The sequence below is a fragment of the Myxocyprinus asiaticus genome, chromosome 38 (assembly GCF_019703515.2).
Source record: "Myxocyprinus asiaticus isolate MX2 ecotype Aquarium Trade chromosome 38, UBuf_Myxa_2, whole genome shotgun sequence".
Taxonomy (NCBI): Eukaryota; Metazoa; Chordata; class Actinopteri; order Cypriniformes; family Catostomidae; genus Myxocyprinus; species Myxocyprinus asiaticus.
The window spans coordinates 14,064,371-14,081,370 of NC_059381.1; the positions used below are offsets into that span (position 1 = coordinate 14,064,371).

General features: G+C 37.3%; 1 protein-coding gene across 2 annotated transcripts in view; it reads left to right on the forward strand.

Annotated features, from left to right (window-relative positions):
* Positions 1–17,000, forward strand: part of LOC127428944 (retinoic acid receptor RXR-alpha-A-like) — a 162,327-nt gene that overhangs the window by 97,839 nt on the left and 47,488 nt on the right. The window lies entirely within an intron of this gene.

Genomic DNA, 17,000 nt, shown 5'->3' on the forward strand with positions numbered 1-17,000 from the left:
TCGGTGGCCAAAATTCACAAATGTGCTAGTTTGAAAGAAAATATATGTATGAAAAATTGAAGTGCTGTCCCTTTTGCTTATTGATCACTGTACTGCGGCATTACGCCAGGCTTTTTTGCTCATTTTAAACGACTTTGTCCTTTCTTTGGATTTTGAGCATTTTTTCAAAAGAACAGGATTGGTCCAATTGTGTTCAAATAGAACTATTGAAAAATCAGCACAAAACACTTATTCTTATTTTTAGTCTATTTTCTGATTTTCTAAGGGATAGTTCACCCCAAAATAAAAATTCTGTCATCATTTACTCACCCTCATGCTGTTCCAAACCTGTACAACTTTCACAAGTCACAAAAGGAAGAATTTGTGAGAATGCCAAAGCTGCTCTTTTGTGTTCTGTAACAATTTTGTTTAGGTGAACTATCTTTTTAATGAAGTTGGTCTTATTTAAAGGAATATTCCGGGTTCAATACAAGTTAAGCTCAATCAACATTAATTTTAAAATTAAAATTAATTTTGTCTTGCCCCTCCTTTTCTTTAAAAAAAGCAAAAAACTGGGCTACAGTGTGGCACTTTCAATGAAAGTGAATGGGGCCAATCCGTAAATGTTCAAATGCTCACGGTTTCAAAAGTATAGTCACAAGACATAACCTGTTAACGTTTTCCAGGGCGCCCACGTTCTGAAGCGTTCTTTGTTTACAATTGTTCAATGTTACTCTATAGTTTTAATGTAAAGAACGTAATTAATCTTGACAAACTATATATAATTAAAAAGTTCTAAGCCTCAGGTATCAATGTTTTTTACAGTAGAAATGTTACTGCCGGAGTAATTTCTTAATTTATGTCAGTATGTCAAAATATCAAAGCGAGAGTTATGAAAATGAAACCGCTGTTATGAAACACGTACCTTTTCAATTATGTAAAATCCCACTGTTTTGTCCCAAGCAGGCTTCAGTGAACAACATCCAATTGAAAATTTAGTCCAGAAGTGTGCACATTTACAGAAATATTGATGGATTCTCATATTTACTTCATGAAGAATTATTATTTATGTCCATTTTCCACTAAATTATGAGGTGTGATGTGCTGACACGCTGTAATACTCTCATTTGATGATTTACAATCCTCCAGGAAGCTAAAGGCTCTCATGTTCATTTCTCATTCCAAATATCTTCAAGCAAAAAAGACTTGCTATGACATCATGCCTACCTTAGGGTCGTGTCAAGAAGGGGGATCCCTCTATGGTCAATCTCGTGAGATTCTTACACTGCATTAATTTGAAGTCACATATCAGTGAGGAGCACTCGTAAAAGATTATTTCGATGAACAGTCAGTTTTGATGATCAATTCAAGCTATAAATATTTCACATAATAAATTTGATAACTTTAGCTCTATGTCTGCTACTTTCGGTCATGAGATATTGTTCATTGGAGAAGTACATCCATCAGCTCAGTTGTTGAAAATCTGACTGGGTGGTCAAGTGGTAATATATTCACCTCTTGTATAAGAAGCCCTGGGATCTAATCCACTCAGATGCAACTTTATATTTTAATAAACAAAGATTGCATCCGCACTTCAGTGGATGTATATCTTGATTGGGGACACATTTGTTCACATTATTCTTTGCAGTTCGACTGGAAAGGAGCGCAAGCTGCGGAACACAAAACACAGAAGCTAGTTTTTTTCAACACAACCACTTTTTAATTCATGAATTACTATTAATGTCAATTAAGTCACAATAACAGAATCTAAGATTTTAAGTAATATGTGCCTTAACATGAACTTATGTCAAAATATTACTGTATCCAAGAAACATGGGATGTTATATGAGATTTCAAGAAGACAACAGGATTTCCCGATAATAATAATAATAACAAGGCAGAGGCTATTTGCACTTAGTGTAAATAGCAACATCTTTTCACCAAGTGCAAATAGTGTAAGACAGATACTATTTGCACCACTTATTAAATACTAACAGGGCATCAGTGCTGTGTGTTTATTTAGAGTGCCACAGACACCCTACACCAACCTATCACTGCAAGACTATCAACCTTTATATTACATTTTAAGAGTGGAGACAGGAAACAAGATGGGGAAAACTGGGTCAAAAGGAAGATTAGAACCCAGGTCATCCGCATAGAAAAAGCACATTTACACCGTCTTATTACACTAAGCCACTGCATAGACACTCAAGGAGCATAGACACTCAAGGAGAACTATTCAATGCAAATAAAATGTGGCAGGTATTTACACCTTGTGCAAATAGTCACTCTATGATAATGATAATGAAAATAATAATAATAATGTTATATTATTGATATTATTGACCTTTCTAATGCTTTCCATCATTAATATGCTGAGATGCGAGCAAAAAAGCACAGGTGAATGCAACAGAATACGCATGCGCGAGAAGTTGACGAGAGAGGGTCCCTTCTAGACACGACCCTACCTCAGTGCCCACATGATAAGGAACTTCCCCATACCATGCCATAGTAGGATAAATTACGTATAAATCATGAAACTAATGGATTAACTGTTGAGACTTGTAAATAAAAAGACACATAAAAAAATGATTTATCTTTTATTTCCATGCAGTCTCTGATATATTGTATATGTTTATTGACAGTTCTGTAACTATCAGTGCGATGCCGCGGTGTGAGTTTTTGATGGTTAGATTACCGTCTGAGAAAAAATTGATTATGCAACAGCACTGATGCAAAAAATGCAACAATTGAACGTCTAAGTGGATGTATTTCTGGGGGATATATATGTCGCTAAGGGCAGCCCTACAATAAGAAAACTGATAAATACACCAAAAAAATAAATAGGAGGTGGGGGCATGGTAGCTCAGTGGTAAAAGACACTGGCTACCACCCCTGGAGCTCGCTAGCTCGAATCCCAGGGCATGCTGAGTGACTCCAGCCAGGTCTCCTAAGCAACCAAATTGGCCCGGTTGCTAGGGAGGGTAGAGTCACATGGGGTAACCTCCTCGTGGTCTCCATAATGTGGTTCGTTCTCAGTGGGGCGCATGGTGAGTTGAGCACGGATGCTGCGGTGGATGGCATGAAGCCTCCACACGCGCTATGTCTCCGTGGCAACGCACTCAACAAGCCACATGATAAGATGCACGGGTTGATGGTCTCAGACGCAGAGGCAACTGGGACCGTATGCACATCCCGAGCTCAGTGATGTGCTTCAGTGTAACCAGAGTGCTTCAAAAGTGCATAACTGTAAGATTGTGTGTGCGCAACATGTTGCCTAGCTCATGGCATCCATCAGTTTTTTCTTCAGCATCAATTTATTAAAGCAATCAGTTGTCTGTCAGACACCCCAACATAAAGAATCGGCAACAGACTCGATAAAAATACTCTCCACAACATTACAAATAAACTTTTGGTCTATGCAAAATAACAGGAACATTGCTTCTAGCAGGCGATTTAAAGTCCGATCATGACTAAAATTGGCATTTATTGTTGAATGCGGTGAATTTGAACAGAAGCAATTCTTTAAATAATGAGGACGATTTAAGATGCAACTTTTCAAAGTTTACTTGCTGATAGTAACTACATGCAATGCACCGCACGCTGTTAGCACGCTTAAACATTACAAAAAGTGGCATCTTTAATTCATCACTTTAAAATCACCACAGCTAAAATTATTAAACTTACTAGTTTGTTGTTGGACAACTAGTGGAGCATTCTCAACCAGTTTGTAGAATGTGTATCTTTCTAGGACATCTGTCTCCATGTTTTACATCCATCGTCTTCAGTCTGTCATTTAAATGCTCCCAAACAGCCGCTTTTTTTGGTGGATATGAGATCAAATTCCTTTTATATTTTGGAATTCGTGTGTTTAAGCTTCAGTTTCACATGAACTGAAAGTTCAGTTCAGTCTGCAACACCTAGCCATTAAAGCATCATGCGGCCACCATCCGTAACTATAGCAACAGCTCTAGTACCCACACAGGCGCAAGAGTTTTCACATGTAAGCATACAAAATCTTATGAAAAACTTTTATATTATTTATTTATTCATTATATATATATATATATATATATATATATATATATATATATATATATATATATGTGTTATCTTTTTTTTTTTTTTTTTTTTTGCCACGTGTAAATAAAGCATTTCACAGTTTTTAACCGTGGATTCTAAATTCTAACGGTTAAATTAACTGTGACATTTTTAATTGCAGTTAATAGTAAAACCGAATAATTGCGGCATCCCTGCTATCAACTGTAGGCTGGATATTCTATAAATAATCTGCTTTCTGCCTCATTATATGAATGGAATCCAGATGACATCAGTAAAATACACTGCTATACCAACTCAATTATGATTGGAAGTAAGAAATATGCACTAGATGATGTGTATTTTGTCCTGTTTACCATTCTGCATTTAGGCCCTAATGCTATCGGCTAATGCTACATGCGGTCATATTTATAAGACATGGTCTTGGAAAATGTTTCATATAACATATAACAACAAGTTTTAAAGTTATCATCCTCAAATTTTAAATAGAACATTATCAGACTTTTGGCTTTAGCTCCATTGTGTTTCGATGCCCAAAGAAGGTCAGTTTCATATATTATTTTATATAAATATACTATGGAAATAACTTGTCAATAACTTTACAATAAATTTGAGCTATTCTAACTATTTTTCTGTTGGACAACAAACTTTCATGTGTCTTCTTTCAAAATAGATCACAATTATGTTTGTAATACAAATGAGTGATGAACTACAGCCCTTGTTTTGGCTTGTGGTCAAAACAAGGGTGCACAGATTAACAGGTATAAACAATATGCATGTTAACATGAATGAGAAATCACTTATTAACCTTTTCTGTGTAAAGTTATATCCAATTTTAGAACTTTGTTGCAATGACAATATTATGTCAACAAACCCTAAAATTACTTAATATTACGATTTAAACAACTTTACAGCTCAAATAATATATGCGTTTTAACAGAAAAATTAATGCAAATGCTTTTTTTAAATTATAAGCTTCACATTTCTGCCTTTTAAACCCTCCAAAAATGTTCCCCATTCACTTCCGTTGTAAGTGCCTTACTGTAACATTGATTTTTGCTTTCTTTAAGGAGGGACGAGTCAAAATACGTTTTTGTGGAAATCAACATTATCCCACAAATGCTGTCGATTATGCTTAACTTGTATTGAACCCTGAATATTCCTTTAAGCATCAGATTGTTGTCTCGCATGGTTACCTTAAACCTGCTTTTGTTTGGTAGTAACTGTTGCTGTTTTCTAGATTCATCCCTTTAATAGTTTCTTACTGTACATTGTTTCAGTTAGACGCCCAATCTTGAATATTTGGATACATCTTTCTTTATAAATGCTGAAAATTTGTTGTGCAGATCTGGTTGATGTATTGACTACATGCCTAGAGAAACCAATTTTTTTTTCAACCCCACAACAGTGATCAGACATATGTCGATGACACTATTGGATCAATGTGGGTCCTGGCAGTTTTCGTCTCTGCCTCTGCCTCTCCACTTGTCTCTTTCTCTCTCTGGGTGGTTGACATCAGCAGTCATGAGGTTGGAGGCCGGTCTGATGGAAGGTGATTTGAGTCAGACGGCATTTGTCACTTACGTTTAGCACTTGGCTGACTTGTTGTTTTCAAGCCTAGCCGGGCAGAACAGGGTTGTGATACAGCCCCTCTGTATTTAACCTCTGAGGATCTGGAACAGGCACCCCACCAGCACCGACCTCCTAGCTTCATACTTGCCCAACATACACACTTGGTATGTGTCATACAGTATGTGTCCAAAGTAGCAACCCACATCAACCAGCATGGATAGAGCACTTTCATTCACTTACTCGTAAACAGCGCCTTAAATGATCTTTTTGCAACACTTATCAATAGCGAGTGAATTTAACCTACAAAAATCAACAATACAAACTAATAAATAAATATTTGACCAAAAGTATGAGTATCTGTAATAAAATATAATTATTTGTTTTTATATTTTTGTATTATTATATTATATCAATAACATTAATAAAAATAGATTTAATAAAGTCAATAATCAATAATAGTTATACAATAATATATACAATAATTTATTACAACATTATTGTATAATACAATAATTATATAAATCATATTTTATATATATACACTACCGGTCAAAAGTTTTGAAACAATTACTCATTCTTTATTAGAATTGTTTTTCACATTTTAGAATAATAGTAAAGTCATCAAAACTATGGAATAACATAAATGGAACTATGGGAATTATGTTGTGACTAAACTAAATCCAAAATAAATCAAAACTGTGTTATATTTTAGCATCTTCAAAGTAGTCGCCCTTTGCCTAGAATTTGCAGACATGTACTCTTGGCATTTTCTCAACCAACTTCTTGAGGTATCGCCCTGGGATGCTTTTTAAACAGTATTGAAGGAGTTCCCATCTATGTTGGGCACTTATTGGCTGCTTTTCTTTATTATTTGGTCCAAGTCATCAATTTCAAAAACTTTTTTTTTTTAATTACATTTTAGTTTTATAATGAAATAAATTAATTAATATGTATATTTATGATATTATACTTTTTATTTTATTACATTTATAATTTATTTATTTAGATATTAATTATTTTTAATTTCATTTCATTCATAATAATTCATAAATTTTTATATTAAAACATTTATTTATTCATTTATGTAGTTATTTATTGCATTTATTCTTACATTTATTTATTTATAAAATGCTCTCTTTAGTCACATATATTTTTATTTATATGTATATAATGTATATTAATATGTAGTCTCTTCAAGGATTCAAGTACGAGCTCTGTGCTGTTGGTATCATGGCGGCTATTCAGTGTAAAACAATAGGTGACTGTTTTGTCTGGCTTAGTGTGTCTATGTTTAGTCTGGCTGCTTTTGTTGTGTGCAGTTTCACATAACAGCATGCACCTCTTTAAAAGGCCACACATGGAGTTTTGTTTTGAATTGTAGCTTTGGTGGATTTGTCCATTGATTTTGTTTTATTATTTATTTTATTTTTTAAGTGTCTTCAGAAATTCTCTGATTGTCTTCACTTGGGGAAGTTTATTCCAGAGAGTATGTCTGATAATGTCCTACAGTGATGACTTCAGTAACTCAGTGCAGCCACACACACACACACACACACACACACTGTACAGTTGAAGTTTACATACACTTAGGTTGAAGTCATTAACTCATTTTTTTTTAACCACTCCACAGATTTCAAATGAGCAAACTATAGTTTTGGCAAGTTGTTTAGGACATCTACTTTGTGAATTACACAAGTAATTTTTCCAACAATTGTTTACAGACAGACTGTTTCACTTTTAATTGACTATATCACAATTCCAGGAGGTCAGAAGTTTACATACACTAAGTTAACTGTGCCTTTAAGCTGCTTGGAAAATTCCAGAAAATGATGTCAAGCCTTTAGGGAATTAGCCAGTTAGGCTAATTGGCTAATTGGAGTCAACTGGAGGTGTACCTGTGGATGTATTTTAAGGCCTACCTTCAAACTCAGTGCCTCTTTGCTTGACATCATGGGAAAATCAAAAGAAATCAGCCAAGACCTCAGAAAAACAAATTGTGGACCTCCACTAGTTTGGTTCATCCTTGGGAGCAATTTCCAAAAGCCTGAAGGTACCACGTTCATCTGTACAAACAATAGTACGCAAGTATAAACACCATTGGACCACGCAGCTATCACACCACTCAGGAAGGAGAAGCATTCTGTCTCCTAGAGATTAACGTAGTTTGGTGCAAAAAGTGCAAATGAAACCCAGAACAACAGCAAAGAACCTTGTGAAGATGCTGGAGGAAACAGGTAGACAAGTATCTATATCCACAGTAAAATAAGTCCTATATCAACATAACCTGAAAGACTGCTCAGCAAGGAAGAAGCCACTGCTCCAAAACTGCCATAAAAAAGCCAGACAACAATTTGCAAGTGCACATGGGTACAAAGATCTTTTTTGAGAAATGTCCTCTGGTCTGATGAAACAAAAATGTAACTGTTTGGCCATAATGACCATCGTTATTTTTGAAGGAAAAAGGGTGAGGTTTGCAAGCCGAAGAGCACCATCCCAACTGTGAAGCATGGGGGTGGCAACATCATGTTGTGGGGGTGCTTTGCTGCATGAGGGACTGGTGCAATTCACAAAATAGATGGCATCATGAGGAAGGAAAATTATGTGGATATATTGAAGCAACATCTCAAGACATCAGCCGGGAAGTTAATGCTTGGTCGCAAATGGGTCTTCCAAATGGACAATGGCCCCAAGCATACCTCCAAAGTTGTGACAAAATGGCTTAAGGACAACAAAGTCAAGTTATTGGAGTGGCCAACACAAAGCCCTGACCTCAGTCCGATAGCAAATGTGTGGGCAGAACTGAAAAAGCGTGTGCGAGTAAGGAGGCCTACAAACCTGACTGACCTAAGACAGGGAATGTTTTCTACAATTAAATGTCAGGAATTGTGAAAACTGAGTTTAAATGTATTTGGCTAAGGTGTATGTAAACTTCTGACTTTAACTATATATACACTACCATTCAAATGTTTGGGGTCACTTGCCTGAAATGTTTCTCATGATCTTAAAAACCTTTTGATCTGAAGGCTTATGCATAAATGTTTGAAATTAGTTTTGTAGACAAAAATATAATTGTGCCAAAATATTAATTTATTTAATTACAAAACTAAAATTTTATTAAAAAAAAAAAACATTTTGAAATGGATGACTTGGACCGAATAATTAAGAAAAGCAGCCACTAAGTGCCCATCATATAGATGGGAACTCCTTCAATACTGTTTAAAAAGTGTGATACCTCAATAAGTTGGTTGAGAGAGTACATTTCTGCTAAATCTTGGTAATGTGTGGACACTTTGAAGATGCTAAAATATAACATAGTTTTGATTTATTTTGGATTTTGTTTTGTCACAACATAATTCCCATATTTCCATTTCTATTATTCCATAGTTGTGATGACTTTACTATTATTCTAAAATGTGAAAAAATAAAATAAAATAAAGAATGAGTAAGTGACCCTAAACTTTTGAAAGGTAGTGTACATACACACACAGAGGCACAGCTGCTGTCACCCCCCTGTAGACTTCGTTCCCACCAGCCCCAGCATAGCACAGACCATGCCGTCTTCCAGCAGCTGGGACACATTAGGCAGAATGCGGTTCAGTTTACACTTCCAGCGACAATCACAGAGAAAATGTCGCTCTGTCTGCTGAGAAGAATCCCGGAACATTTGCTAGCTCTTGATCCAGTTTAAATGGCATATAATGGTTCCAACTGTACAGCATTGGAGATTATAGCTGTTGGAAGGTGCGGACGGGCAAAAATGTTGTTTTCTCCAGTGTCCAAAATTAACACTCACCAAGTGCTAAATGCAAGACAAAACTGGCTCTTGCGATTCAAATAAATGTTCAACACAACTCATGGTTTAAATGTATTGTTCACCCAAAAAAATAATATTTATGGCTGGTAACTTTTCTCCATTCTCTTTTAAGCTCTGTTTTTCTCTCTTTTGAAGAAAAGGCTGTGATTTGGCTGCAATTAACTGCCAAGCTTGCATGTTTCCCTTGGAGGGCATGAGGAAATGGTGCATACATGCAATTTAAACATAAGTGATTTCCAAACCTATTCAGTTTCACACCAGGGACTGGGTCTTAGTTAGAGTCCATTGTGTGGCTCTTAACAGTTGATATGTGTGCCTTCATTCCCAAATGACAGAAGAATGATTCAAGTCAACTCAAGGGTTTAATCAGCTGCCTCCACACATTCTGCCACTAATGTTTAAATACAAGCCACAGCTTGATTTGTGGCGGCAACAGACACTCAACTATGAAATACAGTACAGCCACTCTATGAAGGAAGTGTGCTATGCATTGTGGTACTTAGGTTGCTCTTTGTGCACTGCTCATATTGCATGAGTTGAAGACTAGAATGAGGTTGCAGTATAAACAGTCTTAAGGTGATATATTGAAACTGTAATGGTGTAATTCCTGCAGCGAAGAGAAGGATAGCAAGTTTGTCTGTATTACCAACAAGAGAATTATTATGGCTCTCTAACAGCCTATTCATACCAAATTTTTGGCACAAAAACATACACGCCAGGAACTTCAAATCATTGTACTTTAATGATCCATAATTAATATTATTTTATTTTTTTATTATTATTATTATTATTATTATCTTTTTTTTTTTTCTTTTTTTTTTAAAGATAACTCACGGACCATTCAGAGAATGGGGAAAAAATTGTTCAGGATTCGGTTTAAAAAGTTCTAGTGCAAAAAAAAAAAGATTTTTTTTTTTATATATATACACTATATTGCCAAAAGTATTCACTCATCTGCCTTTAGACGCATATGAACTTAAGTGACATCCCATTCTTAATTCATAGGGTTTAATATGACGTCGGCCCACCCTTTGCAGCTATAACAGCTTCAACTCTTCTGGGAAGGCTTTCCACAAGGTTTAGGAGTGTGTTTATGGGAATTTTTGACCATTCTTCCAGAAGCGCATTTGTGAGGTTAGACACTGATGTTGGACGAGAAGGCCTGGCTCGCAGTCTTCGCTCTAATTCATCCCAAAGGTGCTCTATCGGGTTGAGGTCAGGACTCTGTGCAGGCCAGTCAAGTTCTTCCACACCAAACTCGCTCATCCATGTCTTTATGGACCTTGCTTTGTGCACTGGTGCGCAGTCATGTTGGAACAGGAAGGGGCCATCCCCAAACTGTTCCCACAAAGTTGGGAGCATGGAATTGTCCAAAATCTCTTGGTATGCTGAAGCATTCAGAGTTCCTTTCACTGGAACTAAGGGGCCAAGCCCAGCTCCTGAAAAACAACCCCACACCATAATCCCCCCTCCACCAAACTTCACAGTTGGCACAGTGCAGTCAGACAAGTACCGTTCTCCTGGCAACCGCCAAACCCAGACTCGTCCATCAGATTGCCAGATGGAGAAGCGTGATTCGTCACTCCAGAGAATGCGTCTCCACTGCTCTAGAGTCCAGTGGCAGCGTGCTTTACACCACTGCATCCGACGCTTTGCATTGTACTTGGTGATGTATGGCTTGGATGCAGCTGCTCGGCCATGGAAACCCATTCCATGAAGCTCCCTACGCATTGTTCTTGAGCTAATCTGAAGGCCACATGAACTTTGGAGGTCTGTAGTGATTGACTCTGCAGAAAGTTGGCACTATGCGCCTCAGCATCCGCTGACCCCGCTCTGTCATTTTACGTGGCCTACCACTTCGTGGCTGAGTTGCTGTCACTCCCAATCGCTTCCACTTTGTTATAATACCACTGACAGTTGACTGTGGAATATTTAGTAGCAAGGAAATTTCAAGACTGGACTTGTTGCACAGGTGGAATCCTATCACAGTACCACGCTGGAATTCACTGAGCTCCTGAGAGCAGCCCATTCTTTCACAAATGTTTGTAGAAGCAGTCTGCATGCCAAGGTGCTTCATTTTATACACCTGTGGCCATGGAAGTGATTGGAACACCTGAATTCAATTATTTGGATGGGTGAGCGAATACTTTTGGCAATATAGTGTATATGTGTGTGTGTGTGTGTGTGTGTATATATATATATATATATATATATATATATATATATATATATATATATAATTGTAAATATTTTATACTTTAATGTTTAATTACATCTGGTTTGCAAACAGATTTCAAAGAAATTGTTCACACAAGAATAAAAATTCTGCCATCGTTCACTAACGTTTTTGTTTTTCCAAACCTGTTTTGGAACACAAAAGGAAATGTTAGGGACTGACAGTCTTAGTCACTATTCACTTTCGTTGCACCTTTTTTCTATGAAAGAAAGAAAGTCATACAGCTTTGGAACAACATGCGAGTAAGTATATGATGACAGAATTTTCATTTTCTTTTTGGCTCCTGCCGTCCAGTCTGTTAAGGTAGATGTGTTTTTGGTGTGTAGATGCAGCCCTTGGTTTTGATTGTCATCTAATGAGGCAGACCTGTCACTCCACCTTCACTGTCTTCCTGTGATTCATTAAATTGCAGTGAATACTTGATCCTGTGACCCCTGTGGTGTCTCCAGTGAATCTGTGCTGGGGGTTGTGACCCTGTGCTCTGTCACTCAAAGTGAGCTGGACAGACATCTACTGATTTATTAAACCACTTTTGCCAGAATATGTATCATCTTTGCAAATTATAAATTGTAAGTAAATAATACATTTTTGATAATTATTATTTTTGATATTCCAACCCCTACACTCCATATGCCTAATGGCCTAATAAAAGGAACATTCTTAAAGCCTGATATGGGGGGATTGTCTTTTTGCACATACTGTATGTATATAATATTGCAAATAACTAATTTGCAAAGTCTGAAAACCATGTGCATGTTTGAGGAAAAAGTCTGTGTTGAGGTTTAATTATTTATCTCCATGCTGATAAAACAGCTTGCCAGTTTAAGGTGAACTAGCTAGTCTCACCAGCCTGGTTAAGGTGGTCTTTTGCTGGTCTCTCAGCTTCACCATCTGAAAAGTGCCCCAAACCTCTCTAAAAACCAAAAAGAAAAAAGACCAGTCTGAGCCAGGCTGGGAGACCAGCTGAGACTTAGGCTTAGGCTGGTTTAAGCATTTTGTTGTTGTTGTTGTTGTTGTTGTTGTTGTTGTTTTTTCCCAACACTAAGCCAAGCACTTCAGGCAAGTATTTTGTGGGGGGATAGAATACAAACTCTGGCCTTGACTGAGATGCTTTCAGTGGGCCTCTAATGAGGAAAATATGTCTCTTTTGTTATTTCACATTCAGATGTGATCCCAACGTTTGTAGGAAGAAGCTGAAGAGGAAATAATAGTCAAAAGTGACTGATCACATTTCAAGAAAAACAAATTTCACCAGCACTTGCATACTTTGTCTGTTAACTGCCAGTGAGAATATCTCAAAGTTTTTCCTCTCTGGTCAAGTAGAAAGACAACAGATTTTTTACTTTCTCTAAAGAAAATGTGTGGTGCTTTTCCCTGCAAAAGTTGCAGCCACGATGCTAGGGTTTTGTGGGTGGTTACCAGGGGCGGACTGGGACTAAAAAGTGGCCCTGGACTTTCTAGCCCAGAGCGGCCCACCAAACCCGGCCCGCAACACACCACACCAAACCATAACACACCAGCTCATTGATTTCATTGTCTGGATCAATTTCAAATTTTTGAGGTGAAAAAAGACATTTTTATTGACTGCTTGTCATGACAACGGCCCAACCAGTTGAAAAATTGTCATAACTTTAAAACATATAAAGCCACTGTAAATGTGATGAGTGGGTTGTTTAGAGAAAGCACTAAAAATAAGCAATTTATAACTCAGACAAATACCATGTCAGAAAACTTTTTTCCCAAAATACAGATGTTAGGTAAAAATGTATATGTAAGTACAAGGGGAAGCGTGTATTTTACGTGCTGTGACAAGTCAGCATTTCTTCAACTTTTTTCTAGAAGTGCAAATAAACTATTATATATATATATAGCTATACTATATATATATATAGCTATACTATATATATATATAGCTATACAAGATCATAAAATGTTTAAAATAGTTAGATGAAGAAAGTGTCACACAGCAGGACACTGATAGCTTACAATTTCATGTCAATTACTCACATAACTATGTGTAAATGTTTATTTAGAAAAAAAAAAATCTATGAAAACAAATTTGGCCAGAATATATACGTATATAAATATAAACTAGTATAAATATATGTAATAAACATACCTCTTAAAGTGTAGATCTTTGCAGATATTTTTACTCTATGTGAGTTTGTTGCATCTTTATATCTGCAGTGTTTTAGTTCCTTCCCCAGATTATTCTTGAGAAAAAGTGAAAAGACCTATGCTTTGACAAGTGCTTTTTCTGTTATCCTTTAAACAAAGTAATCCTCAAATACTCAAATAGCCACAAAGTAATATTATCCATGACTTATTTTCTGCATTTTTATCAGGCATGAGCATTATTCAGCAAGCCGCACTTCTGCTCCCATTAATGATTTGCAGTATGAATAAATTATGCAAATGACTATGTACTGCTCATAGCTTTAATGTTTGCTGAATTTATTTTTGTTGCTGTTTTTGTATATGTTGTAACTTGCAGTTATTTGTCATTTTGTGATTATTCAGAGCTCATCTTATACTTAATATACCATTATTGTGATTTGTATGTCAAAAAATGAAGTCCACGTGAGTTAATGTGCTCACACGGATATGAGCTCCGATGTGTAAATACTTTCAAAATAAAAGCCATTCAATTTTTTCAAAATAAAAGCCATTATATTGAATTTTCGCTTTGTTAAGGGCATGTTGGAGCCCAGGGCGGCCACCTATATGGCCTCTAGGACAGGCCAGTACTTGTGCAGCAGCGGCCCACAGGGAAAACGCCCAGTGCTCTCGATGCCTAGTCCGCCCCTTGTGGTTATCAGGACATTGCTCTGCGATTGCTAAGGTGTCCTGAGTGTTTCTTAATGTCTTGATATGTGGTTGCTAGGAAGTTCTAGGTCATTTCTGGGGCATTTCTAGGTGGTTGCTAGCTTGTTTTTGATGATTACTAGGTGGATGTTTACTGGCCAAAGTAAAAAAAAAAAAAAAAAAGCCCACCCTTAAAGAGCCCATATTATGCTCATTTACAGGTTCATAATTTTATTCTACTAGAATAGGTTTACATGCTTTAATGTTAAAAAAAACACATGATTTTTCTCATATTGTACATTGCTGCAGCACCTCTTTTCACCCTCTGTCTGAAACCAGACTGATCTCACAGTGAGATCAGAAAGAGTAGGTCGACTTTTCTTTATTTAAATTGGGGTATACTTACCGAAATTCGGAACACTGCCCCATGTGGCCAAAGCGGTAAGTGTTCTTGGGCTTGTGGTCACGTGTGAGCGCAATATTTTGGGTGTAATGTCCGTGAAGCGAGTTGTATTCTGCTGTACAGGTACATATGAGGAATGACTGTTTTATAAAGTCTACAACCCAACCCAAACCTATACCTAACCTTAATCATTAGTGTATGAAAAATGTAATGTTAGATGTGAAAATGTAACGTCTGCAGCACGGCCGTCACTGATTATGCGATTGCGATTACTCCCTGATCACAACGGGATTTGATCCACGGTATTTTCCGCTGACGTGACACACATCAAGATGTGACACGCTTCTGGGTGGGCCACAGGGGAAAGTAATTGAGCTGGAGCCATTGCAGACATGTCTGTGAGGACATGAGTCGGTATAATGTCGCCGATCCTAGTTGATCAGAACTATCTGAAACAACATGCCGACCTCCCGTGTGATCATGTTGCAGAAACGCTCTGTTTTAGCTCCTGTCTCTTTAAAGCCCCCCTTTTCGAAAAGCCCAGTCTGCTCTGATTGGTCAGCTGGCTCAGTCTGTTGTGATTGGTCGACCACTTAGAGCATGTGTCGGAAATGTTACACCCCTTACCATAACCGAAGTAGCCCTTAGACTGACATTATGCAAATGTGTTACATAGTGATATAGCTAAGTCACGGAAGTAATGGCCGGACTGCAAACCAGGCATTTCAGGCAGTTCAGGAGCAGTGTTTTCTGTGGGAGAGAGTAACTCCCTTTGGCGTGGACTTTGTGCTTTGTAACTTTGCAGACCTTTTACATGCACAAACAGCTATATTACACACTAAAGGAAAGGTAAAATCTCAAAAAGCATAATAGGGCCTCTTTAAATCTCTATGATATTATATACTATTATTAGTATATGAGATTTTGCCTGTTTTATCATCTGCCATGCAAAAATTACCTCTCTTCAGCAGATTGAAATATCAATTATGCTTACAGCACAAATGGTATGGTGCGAGTTACAGACTGGTTAGTTTGGCACTGAAATGCATTTACTGGACAGCTCTTTCTCTTAAACAATAAGCTTTTATTATAGAAATGTTTTCAGAAGCTTGAAGCAAAGTTTTAATTCAAAGGGACATAGTTATGCAAATTGAAACATAAACATTACATTAGCAAAAGAAACCCTTTTCTTGGCGACTGCCGTTAATATGCTGTGTGCGCCAAATTGCTAAGAGAGACAAATAAAAGGAGGGAAAAGGCAGCTCCCTTGAAAGTTATCACCCAAGCCTGAGAACATGGTGACATGTCCTTTATAATTTCCAGTAACCTATTCAGCAAAGCAGAACTGAACTGCTCTTAAGAGCATGGACTAAAAACGGTTCAAGGAACGAAAACGAAAACTGAAAAGGAACTACATTTTTAGCGGAAAGTAACTGAGAACTGGAACAAAGTGATTTTATTTGTTTATTTATTTATTTTTTCTCCCCCTTTTTTCCCCAATTTGGAATACCCAATTCCCAATGCACTCTAGGTCCTCGTGGTGGTGTAGTGACTCGCCTCAATCCAGGTGGTGCAGGACGAATCTCAGTTGCCTCCGCGTCTGAGACCGTCAATCCGCGCATCTTACTTATGGCTTGTTGAGTACGTTACCGTGGAGACATAGCGCGTGTGGAGGCTTCACGCTATTCTCCGTGGCATCCATGCACAACTCACCACGTGGCCCACCGAGAGCGAGAACCACATTATAGCGACCATGAGGAGGTTACCCCATGTGACTCTACCCTCCCTAGCAACCGGGCCAATTTGGTTGCTTAGGAGACCTGGCTGGAGTCACTCAGCATGACCCGGATTCAAACTCACGACTCCAGGGGTGGTAGTCTTTACCCACTGAGCTACCCAGGCCCCCTGAACACAGTGATTTTCAATTGTTCCGGAGGGAAAAAAGAAAAATAAATTCTTAACTTTCTAATGTTATAATTATTATGTTTTTAAATATTGCGGGAAAAGAGCGCTATATGCAAGCATCAGTTTGAATTAGCATGATTGGTCACCACAATAAGAAGCCTCAAAACAACATTTATTGTTTGAATGTGGTTATAACATTTACATGGTTTGAAAGCTGAAAATATAAA